Raw genomic sequence first — 10971 nt, 5'->3', positions numbered from 1 at the left:
CGGCGACAAGCAACAAAAGCAAGGAGCTCAGCAACTATTTCCGAGCCCTGTGCTTTTGAAAATTCAAAATGGTGGCTCGAAGTCGGCCATGTTTGGCTTCAACACCGTTCCACCTCAAACTGTCCAACTATCCAACGCTTAAAGATATTTTTTTTTTGTCAGTAACAACTAATAGTTATCAGTAAGGAAAAACATTCTTAACTATCAGTAAAGTTTTTAACTTACTGATAAGCAAAGCCTTAGTGCTACACTACGATTTGGAACTTGACCTTCTGTTTTTTTTATACACAGACTTCGCAGCCGACTGTTTAGCGCTACGATCCTACTGACACTAACAGTCTCTTCCGAGCCGAGACTCGAACCTACGACGACTGGCTTTTTAGGCCAGCATCGTACCTCGAGACCATCTGGGTGACATCTTACTGATATTGTTTGCATTCTGACGTAGAATTAGGTCTTACGGCAAGTTAGTTTCCAAAGGATTTTCTTTATTCTTAAAGCAATATTTTGGAAAATAACTATGCGTCCACCAAGATGCGGAAAATGTGTGAAGTTGTTGAACCAGCAGGGCAGCAGCTCAGCGTTCGGGGGACACGAACCAACCGGTGGGCTGCAGTACTGTGAAGCATTGCTGAATATGTCAGGACATGTTAGTAATTTTGTCCGGATTTGTCGGGATTGAATCTCTGAACTAATGAATTGATAATCTTAACCAAAGAGTCAATGCCATCCTAAATCGGCTAAACTGATTTCTTGTGGGAGCACTCTATACATTCGATAGTTCTTGTGTCTGAAAGCGAAATAAAACAATTGTAGGCGCTTGACTAATTTGAAAAATCTATATTGAGCGTCTTAGTAGAGTGATTTAAGAAATCAGAAAAAAGAATTACAAGTATTCCGTTAGACTCTACTAGAAATTTGGGAAATAAATATTGAAATTCATACCTAACTTCAATTGAGAGGGCTAAATTCTCATTTTACCTGCTACTAATATAAAACAGGATTTACGGTTTGCTCTTTACCAGTCCACATAAGCACAGATGATGACTGTATGTCGCAGTCGAAATATGTATTTGCGCGGACTGAATTTCAATATTTATTTCCCAAATTTCTTTCTACATCGCAATTTTGTGAGTATGTCACCTCTGTATCCCCCGAACAAATCACTTCAGGAAATACAACATCGGAAAGAAAGTTCCGGAAGTTTTACCAAAAAAAAAATTTTCTAAAGATATAAAATATTTATACAAATAGTTCATTTTACTCGTGCAGTCCATTTTTCAATGATGAAACACTATCTGTTGTAATAACCATATTTTTCATTCGCTAATGTAATATAATGAAAATTACTGATAATTACAATTACAATTACTGATAATTACTGATAGTAATCAATAACGAGTTGGAAATCACTGATAGTTATCAGTAACAATTTCTAGTGTTAATTCCCATCACTACTCGCAACAGCTTTGGTAAAAGTAGTAATTTTTTCATCAAGTGTTTTTTTAATATGGGCACATACTTATGTCCGCAGGCATTTTCTATGCTGCAGTGAAGGAAGGCGGAGACATCCAACCATTACTTATCCCGGCTTTAAAGTGGAACCACTGACAGACATTCAAGCAAGAACAACATTGATCGAAAATTCCGTGTAAATTTTTCAAGAGAAATGCGTTATAAATCCCTTTTACACTAGCGCCACATGCTACAATATTTTTTTTAGTGTACGAGGCTGGTGTCCCTGGTAGCGCTATTTGGTTACGTGGATCTCTGCTTAGACGTCTAGCAGCAATGGAACTGTGTTGAAGTCACAAATAGGCGACTTCGAATTTTTATTGGCATACACAGTACAACCTTAAGTCTTCTATATGCTGCAGGACACTTTCTTTTTTTACTTCTTCAGTATTTGACAATATACGTGCTGAATAAAACTACCCCGCGCCAGTACATTTACCAGATTGGAAAAGTGGTATTGACAGGGGCAGATCATCCACAGGAAAATAACACCTCACAGAAAGAAGCATTGCTCAATGCTAAAATTCCTCTCATTGACAAAGCCATAAAGCCTTTCTGAAATGAGCTACCAGAAAAAGTTGCATTTAACTTTTGTGTTGAATCCTTTGAAACAACCGTGTATTCATCAATAACCTGATGATTATTTATCAATAAAAAGTTCAAAAACAAAATCAAATATTTTTTTATATTGGTTAGAACGAAAAAATATAGCCATACTCTGGAAAACATTTGGTGGGATTGATATGCGATTATATTTACTATTAGGATAATAAAAAAAAATGACCTCACATTTTTTTGATTTTCTGGAATGAAAACCACTGTTTTGTAACAAATTGTTGTCCGACAAATAATCAAAGCCCGCAAACATTTTTAATAGTTTATGTACTTTTGAGAAGCCGTTTCAGTGCCCAGCTGCTCACGAAAAATGTCGAAAAATTCAAAAATGTCATTGTGAAAAAGATAAAGTTTTTGATTTAATAAAATAAAAATTACTTTTGTTGTTAATTAATTCTAAAGAAGCATTCATGGAATTGGTTACATTTTTATATAATATAGGCGATCATTAGCGGTTTTAATCAAACGGTGTCAATCCAAAAAAAATACTGTAGGTTATATCGGTAATCTCAACCTAGCAAAATATTCCTCGTTCTATCTTCCTCCAGTGTTCGCAATATTGTATCAATATATCTAAATGTTTTCAACCAGTGCGGTGCAATTGTCCGAATCGGAAAAGCACATCTCCCCAAATGGCGCACATCCTAGTGAGAGCGGAAAACATTCACCTAAGCGGCATCGAGTTTTCCGTTCATTTTCCATCCAGACACGGAACGGATCGGGTCGGTCGCAAAGACGTTCTCCAAGTTCCTGCCGGTTTCTGTTTTCTCTTTGCGTTCTGCATCTCGCGCCGTATTATTATCGGAACCGAAAATCGTACCTATATTTTGGGGTGAACGAAAAGCGAACAGAATACGCGCGGTTTTTCGAAATGGTGTCGTGATTTTGAGTTGCTGTTTATTTTTGCCATTTTTTGCATTACCTGCTGCAGTGGGAGGCACAGCGGCTGCCACGAGTTTACAGTTGCGGGTGGACAGGACGGAGGTGTTTCACTACGAAAGTACCGCTCCGATTTCAAACTGTACAAAACTAGAGCAGGAGAGACGTTACATTTGGTGCGATGCCGGTGGTGAGGGTGGTTTGAACGAGTAATAGTTTTTCGTCTATTCACACATGACTGAACTAGTGGCAATTAGAATTTTTTTTGATCATTTGTCGTTGACCGCCCTAGTGTAGTTGAATATCAGAGAAACAGTAGAACCCGATTGGGGGCGATGCCCTGCTCCTAGTGCATATATGCTGTATCTGGATCTTTGACAAAACGTTATCACGGTAAATATTTTAGTACGACCCACAAACCTCAAAACCTAGACGATGTGTAAAAGTTGTCATGTAAAATCATAACTACAACTGGAAAACTTAAATTGCCCTGTACAGCAGCAGTGATGATTGGCGATAGTGAGCGCGGTGAATTATGACTGGCGTGGAAATTATGTACAAAGTGTGAAGGACTCAGTGGATTAGTTGAAGGAAAATTTTTTACCTTCAGCTGTACGTTGCTTATGGCAGCCGTACGTACCTGCGTCCTCTACTCTAGAGTTATTCTCCCCGATTCGCGCTAACACATGATGTAGGTATGTGGCATTGGTGGTAAACTTGGTTCAAAGCTGAAGGGAATCAAAGCAGTTCGGACTAGCAAAGTAAAAAGCTTGTTTATGGCAGCTGGAATGCTTAGTTTCATTGGTGCGATGACCAGCGATTTGAGAAAAAGAATGCTGCAGTTTCTATGTTTATAGTGATGATTTTGATAAGCTGGAACTATTAGTTTCTTTTAATATACCAAGTAAGTACAACTTTTTATTGGTTTTTGATCGTTATTTGTTCATATAGCAAAGTAAAAATGTAGTCATTCGTTTCCAAATTAATATGTAAGATTGAAAACAGTTCTCCTACGGAACGGAAAGCTATCCAATGCACTTCGCTTTAGACGCACTTCACTGGAATTTTGATTTATTTTCGGCGACTCAAAGATTGCAAATAAACGAGGCGAGTCTTTCCTGCGTCAATTTTCCAGCTACGTACACAGACATTCGAATGGCACGTGGCAATCAAAACGATGATTTAGTGAACGTCAGACGGAACAACAAGCATCCAGTGAAGATTATATTGAGCACTTACAGGGGATAGTCAAAATAAGTAGGATAGGCAAAATTTTGATGAAATTTGAAATGCTATAGCTTTGCTAAACGTTATTCGATTTTAATAATTCGAACACCATTGAACTGGAAAACTTTTGAAGTTTCATTTTCTGACCCCAGATCTGGCCTAGGTCACCGGATATAGGAAATATTCCTGAGTTCCGGTAGGCATGTCAAACCTGCTAATTTTTGGATGGAATTGGTAATGGGTTAGCTGATAAAAATGCCCATTTGCATCATTGGCATAGATGACAAAATCATTTCTGAAGCGAATGGTTCATCAAGATCCGAAATCGGCCAAGAACTCATCGAGAAATGGCTATTTTTCATCCGGAAGTCCTCAGAGAAACCTTTAATAGGGGACATTTACGTTTTCGCACCAAATATAGCGTGTTACACCTCTATCTTCAGGATTTTTTATCAGGAATCTTTTTAAAGACATATATCTGAATATAGGCTGCATTGGCCACTTCCGGAACGACCTGGAGGCCCCGAAGGAACCCGTAGTGGGAGAATTCACATTTCTGCATCAAAATATAGCATGCGACACCTCTATCTTCAGGATTTTTCATCAGGAATCATCCAAAAGACATATTTTTTTAAATACAGATTACGTTGGCCACTCCCGGAACGATCCAGATTCCCCTTCTATCTTCAGGATTTTTCATCAGGAATCTTACAAAAAAAAATATTTCCTAATATAGGCTGCATTGGCCACTTCCGGAACAACCTGAATGCCCCGAATTTCCGGGTTCCTATGGGGTATCCGGATCATCCCGGGAGTGGCCAACGTAATCTGTATTCAAAATATGTCTTCTTGATGGTTCCTGATGAAAAGTCTTGAAGGTAGAAGCGTCGCACGCTTTATTTGATGCAAAAATGTAAATGTCCCAATTCCGGGTTCCTCCGGGGAATCTGGATCGTTCCGGGAGTGGTCAACGTAATCTGTATTTAAAAAAATATGTCTTTTGGATGATTCCAGATGTAAAATCCTGAAGATAGAGGTGTCGCATGCTATATTTTGATGCAGAAATGTGAATTCTCCCACTACGGGTTCCTTCGGGGCCTCCAGGTCGTTCCGGAAGTGGCCAATGCAGCCTATATTCAGATATATGTCTTTTAAAAGATTCCTGATAAAAAATCCTAAAGATAGAGGTGTAACACGCTATATTTGGTGCAAAAACGTAAATGTCCCCTACTAAAGGTTCCTCTGAGGATTTCCGGATGAAAAATAGCCATTTCTCGATGAGTTCTTGGCCGATTTCGGATCTTGATGAACCATTCGCTTCAGAAATGATTTTGTCATCTATGCCAATGATGCAAATGGGCATTTTTATCAGGTAACCCATTACCAAATCCATCCAAAAATTAGCAGGTTTGACATGCCTACCGGAACTCAGGAATATTTCCTATATCCAGTGACCTAGGCCAGATCTGGGGTCAGAAAATGAAACTTCAAAAGTTTTCCAGTTCAATGGTGTTCGAATTATTAAAATCGAATAACGTTTAGCAAAGCTATAGCATTTCAAATTTCATCAAAATTTTGCCTATCCTACTTATTTTGACTATCCCCTGTACTCTGCCTCCGAAGTGATCATTCATAACTTCAGCTGCTTAAATACTTCCTTCCGTATTTTTGTTCTATGTTTATCTTTTCTCTAATTAGTGCAAATCAGCAATAGAACTGCGCGTTATATTTTCACTAAATTTAACATGGTTTTAAAATACCTGCTCAAGATCGTATATTGGCATCTGTTTATCATCACATCATTCTCTTTCTCCCCTGTCTGTACCTTTCATTGATATCATAAAGCTTGGAGCATATTTTGCATTCGAACGAAACCGTAAATCTTGAGCTATTTATAGCCCGACCAAAAGCAGTAGTGATTCGAAAGTATTTTTATTTTTATGAAAATTACCTACCATTTAGCGTTTTATTTTTCGGTCGACTGTCTCTGCCCTATCTTTGTGGTGGTGCAGAAGCAGAACAAGAAACGTTGAAGCGTTCGGTCGTGTGTTCGATGCTACCACACCAACTGGGGTCAGAACTTTTTTTTTTACATCCTAAGTGAGTTCGGGAAACAAACCAAATTCTGCATAACAAGTAGCACCGAAGTGTTGATCTACTTCTACTTCCCTCTATTGGAACGGAATGTTAGACTTTTGCAGGAATTGAGCGCATTTGTATTCATTCTGCAAGGAATCTTGCACTGCTTGTTTGCAGAACTGCAAAACTTTGAATCTGAATTAGGTTCTTAACTGAAGTGTGAAGAAGCACACTGAATTAATCAGTTTTATTTACTTTGTGCGCTTTATTGGTGGAGCTGAACTTCTGAAACTAGTTTTTCTCGTTTACTTATTTGATGACTCAGTCCTATGCTTTACAGTGCCCATAGGTGACAAAACATCCTCTCCTCTTTCGCCAAGCAGATATCCTACCCGCTATTTCGGTTATATTCTGATCTGAGCATTCGTTTTGAGGTGTTCGCATATCGGCTACTGCTAACTGTTTAGTATACCGCATTGGTTATCGTAAATTTTTATTTTGTTGAGGTTAAGAGATTTAAAGAAAGGTCGTGTAACGAGAGGTAGAGGGGGTGGGAATGAGGAAAGATAGCGACCTTCACTTAAGCGCCAGGTAGGTCAAACCTACCGTGAAGGGGCGAGATTTTAATTTATCTGAAACTCCCGTTGCCCGGCGGGGACTCCTCAGAGCGGGTACTTCCACCTACGTAGACCTGAATCGAACACCTGAGCCACAACACGGAACTGTTCAAAAATACTTGTCCAAAAACAACCTGGAATGATTTAAAAAAAAAAACTAATGGATAGAGAAGCGTCCAATAAAGGTATCCCTCCCTAGAGCCATATGCTACACGAACCGAAACCGAAACCTCAAAACCGCTCTCTTTCGCAAAGTACCGCAAGGATTAGTTGCTTGAAGCAAGCATTGGCTGATACATTTTTACATATATTCTTTTCTTCTGTCTTCACAATTGCTTATATTTAAGGTTAGTAGGTACATTGGTTGGGTCTTACTTGAGCTCAAGGTTTTTCCGCATTTTCTGCATTAAATCTGCTATCAGCATAGTTTTTTTTTTAACACTAATATTTATTTAGGCCCAACCGCAAAGCATAACGGGGCCGAATATCTTTTGGAGTAGGGAAAAGCCAGCTTGAGTAGAGCCTGTATCCCGACTGCTCCTCCTCAAACAGGCATAAAAACCCTCTCATCTTTTCTCTTTTATAAATACAATTCAAAAATACATATCATTTAAACCTACGGCTAACAATAACAATAATAAATAAAGTTCTTCTCTGTATGAGTAAATATCAATTCTTAATACTATTCGTTAAGGTGTGATGGTTCCTTATCTCTTTAGAAATCAAAACTTATATCTATGTTTGGTGGTTCATGTCTCTCAGAAAGAAGCGATGATTCATGTGTCTCTAAAAAGATCAATAAAAGAAAAAAAAAGGAACAGAATTAGTGTGAAACTTTTTGATGGAGGTTGTGTTGGGAAAATAAGAAGAAGAAGCAAGGAGATAATCAAATTCGATACTTGATATCTCTTAAAAAGTCATAAATAGGTATTACAAGCGCTGGGTTGTGGCTAGCAAGCGCATCCCGTACTTGCATTGTAAATGTCACTTTCTGTTTTCGGAGAGAATCAATAAGCTTGGTCCTTGTTCTGTGGTACTTAGGGCATACGAAGACTATATGATCTATATCTTCGTACCCTCCACATTCGCACAGATTACTATCGACTAAGTTTATTCGATAAAGGTGTGCGTTTGCAACATAGTGATTTGACATTAGGCGCGAAATAACTCGAATGAAATCTCGAGTTAAATCTAACCCTTTGAACCAAGCTTTTGTAGACACTTTGGGCGAAATCGAGTGCATCCATCGCCCAAGATCGTCTTTATCCCATTTTTCCTGCCAGTTTGCCAGGGCCAGTTGTCGAGGCAGGTGAAAATACTCGGTATAGATGATCGGTCTATCAAATATATCTCCTTCTATGGCACCCCTTTTCGCTAATAAATCAGCTTCTCCATTGCCTGGAATTGAGCAATGAGAGGGGACCCACACAAAGCAGATAATGAAAGACCGATCAACCAGCACTTCTAATATCCGTCTAATTTCCGGAAGGAAATAGGACGGGTGCTTGACCGGTTTAATCGATCGGAGAGCTTCGATAGAACTGAGGCTGTCCGAGAAGATGAAATAATTGCCTGGTGTCTTGAGCTCGATAATTTGCAGCGAATTGTGTATGGCAGCTAATTCAGCTACATATATGGAGCAAGGCTGTGCCAGTTTGCGGGATATGTGATGATCTGTGTTAAAAACCGGATTGTTCATCCATCACAGATCCGTCCGTGAAAAAGGAGTTCTGTTCTGGGAGGTGGCCGAATTTTGCCGAAAATATTAATGGCACAACTGTTGGTTTAAGATGTTCGGGAATTCCATGGATTTCTTGTTTCATCGTCAAATCAATTACAACAGAAGAATTGTTGAGCGATGTTGAAATCTCACGGGATGGAGCAACAATCGAAGGGTTCATCTCCATGGTCATGAACCGCTGGTATACTGACATACAGGGTTTCTGAACAACTTCCAAACACCTCTCATAGTTCTCGATTATCATTGGGTTTGCTATCTCCGATCTGATGAGGAAACGAAGAGCCAACTCGAATAGCCTCTCTTTGAGTGGTAGTACTCCCGCAATGACCTCTAGAGACATGGTATGTGTCGATTGCATGCAGCCTAGAGCGATACGCAAACAACGGTATTGTATCCTCTCTAGCTTCAGCATGTGTGAGGCTGCGACTCCTCTGAAGCATATGCTGCCGTATTCTATTACGGGCAGAATAGTGGTTTGGTAGAGTCGTATTAAATCCTCTGGATGCGCTCCCCATGATGTTCCTGTTACCATCCGAAGAAAATTAATTCTCGGTTGGCATCTTTGCTTCAGGTAATTGACATGTTTTTCCCATGTGCACTTAGAGTCATACCATACTCCTAGATACTTGAAGCTAGGTGACTGAGTGATGGGTATTCCGGACAGAACTAGCTCGAAGCGAGGTGGTGGTCACTTTTTTGAAAAGACTACCATCTCCGTTTTTTCAAGCGAGAATTCGATTCCAAGACAACTGGCCCAACCGGTCAGATTATCTAGCGTATTTTGCAGGCTGTTTTTCATGTCTACAGCTAGAGTCGCCGTGACTGATACAACGCAGTCGTCAGCTAACTGGCGCATTGTACAGCCGTCCGTCAAGCATGTGTCGATGTCACTGATGTAGAAGTTGTACAACAGCGGACTCAGACAAGAGCCTTGGGGGAGACCCATGTAGCTTGTTCGTGTTATTGTTGAAGAACCGTGGTTGAAAAGTAAATGCTTTTCAGACAGCAGGTTGATCAAAAAGTTTGTTAATATAGGGGAGAATCCTCTCTGATGCAGTTTCTTGGAAAGAATTTCGATTGAAACTGAATCTAATGCGCCTGTGATATCCAGGAAAACCGAGGTCATTTGTTGTTTGCTGCCAAGAGCCATTTCCGCTTCTGTGGCTAGCAATGCCAGGCAATCGTTAGGGCCCTTGCCCCTACGAAAGCCGAACTGGGTTTCTGATAGTTGGTTAGTTGTTTCTGCCCAGTTGTCAAGTCTACGCAGGATCATTTTTTCAAGCAATTTGCGTATGCAAGAGAGCATCGCAATCGGCCTGTACGAGCGGTGATCTGCGGCAGGTTTGTCTGGCTTTTTGATTGCGATAATCTTAACCTGTCTCCAAGCTTCCGGAATCATATTGTTCCTGATAAGCTTATTAAACAGTTTAAGAAATCGTAGCTTGGCCGAGTCCGGCAGGTTTTTCATCAAATTAAATTTGATCCTGTCCGGTCCTGGAGCCTTATTCTTGCAAGACGCGAGGGCAATTGGAAACTCCAACATGGTAAATTCTGGTTCTTCAATAGCCGTTGTATCGCTGAATTTTTGCTGTGATGGGACAGCGTCTGGGCATACCTTTTTCGCGAAATCATAGATTCAACGTTCAGAGTATTCATTAGCCTCATTACTGTCGGACCTATTGCGCATTTTTTGAGCCGTATTCCAGAGATAGCTCATAGAAGCATCTCTGGGTAACGTGCTTATGAAATTTTGCCAGTATGATCTTTTTTTCAGTTTGTGTAGCTTAGACTGTTTTATTTCGACCTAAACTGATCATAAAGCTCAATTGAGCCACTATTCCTGAATGCTAAGTATGATGCTTTCAGAGCTTTTTTCATCTCGGTGCAATCTTTGTCCCACCATTGTTTGTTAGGACGAATTTTCAACTTGTTCTCAGGGGCGGGCCTCGTCTGAGATTGCAACGCGCTATCTAGCACTAATGTTGCAAGGAAGTTGTATTCGTCAGATGGGGAAAGCTCTTCGTTTGTTTCGAGACCCTGGGATATTATGTTCGAGAAATTTACCAAATCAATATTCCGGGTAAGATCATACTCTACTTCGACTGTGGTAGCAGAATGGAGCCTGTTCATAATCGAAATACTGATTGGCAAATGGTCGCTACCGTGGGGATCTTGAATAATCTCCCATTTGCAGTCCAAAGCTATTGAGGAGGAGCACATCGACAAGTCTAATGTGCTCTCTCGTATTGGAGGCCTTGCTATTCTCGTAGCTAACCCAGGTATGTTCAATAAGGTCAG

General features: G+C 40.0%; 1 protein-coding gene across 1 annotated transcript in view; it reads left to right on the top strand.

Annotated features, from left to right (window-relative positions):
- Positions 1 to 2843: 2843 nt before the first annotated feature.
- The window catches only part of LOC129726202 (uncharacterized), a 74118-nt gene continuing 65990 nt past the window's right edge, over positions 2844 to 10971 (top strand). The window contains exon 1 of the mRNA XM_055682942.1: positions 2844 to 3913. The gene's annotated coding sequence lies outside the window, so the exon portion shown is untranslated. The remainder of the gene's footprint in view (positions 3914 to 10971) is intronic.

This window comes from Wyeomyia smithii, chromosome 2, assembly GCF_029784165.1.
Source record: "Wyeomyia smithii strain HCP4-BCI-WySm-NY-G18 chromosome 2, ASM2978416v1, whole genome shotgun sequence".
Classification (NCBI taxonomy): Eukaryota; Metazoa; Arthropoda; class Insecta; order Diptera; family Culicidae; genus Wyeomyia; species Wyeomyia smithii.
This window is presented reverse-complemented; position numbering and strand designations above follow the sequence as displayed.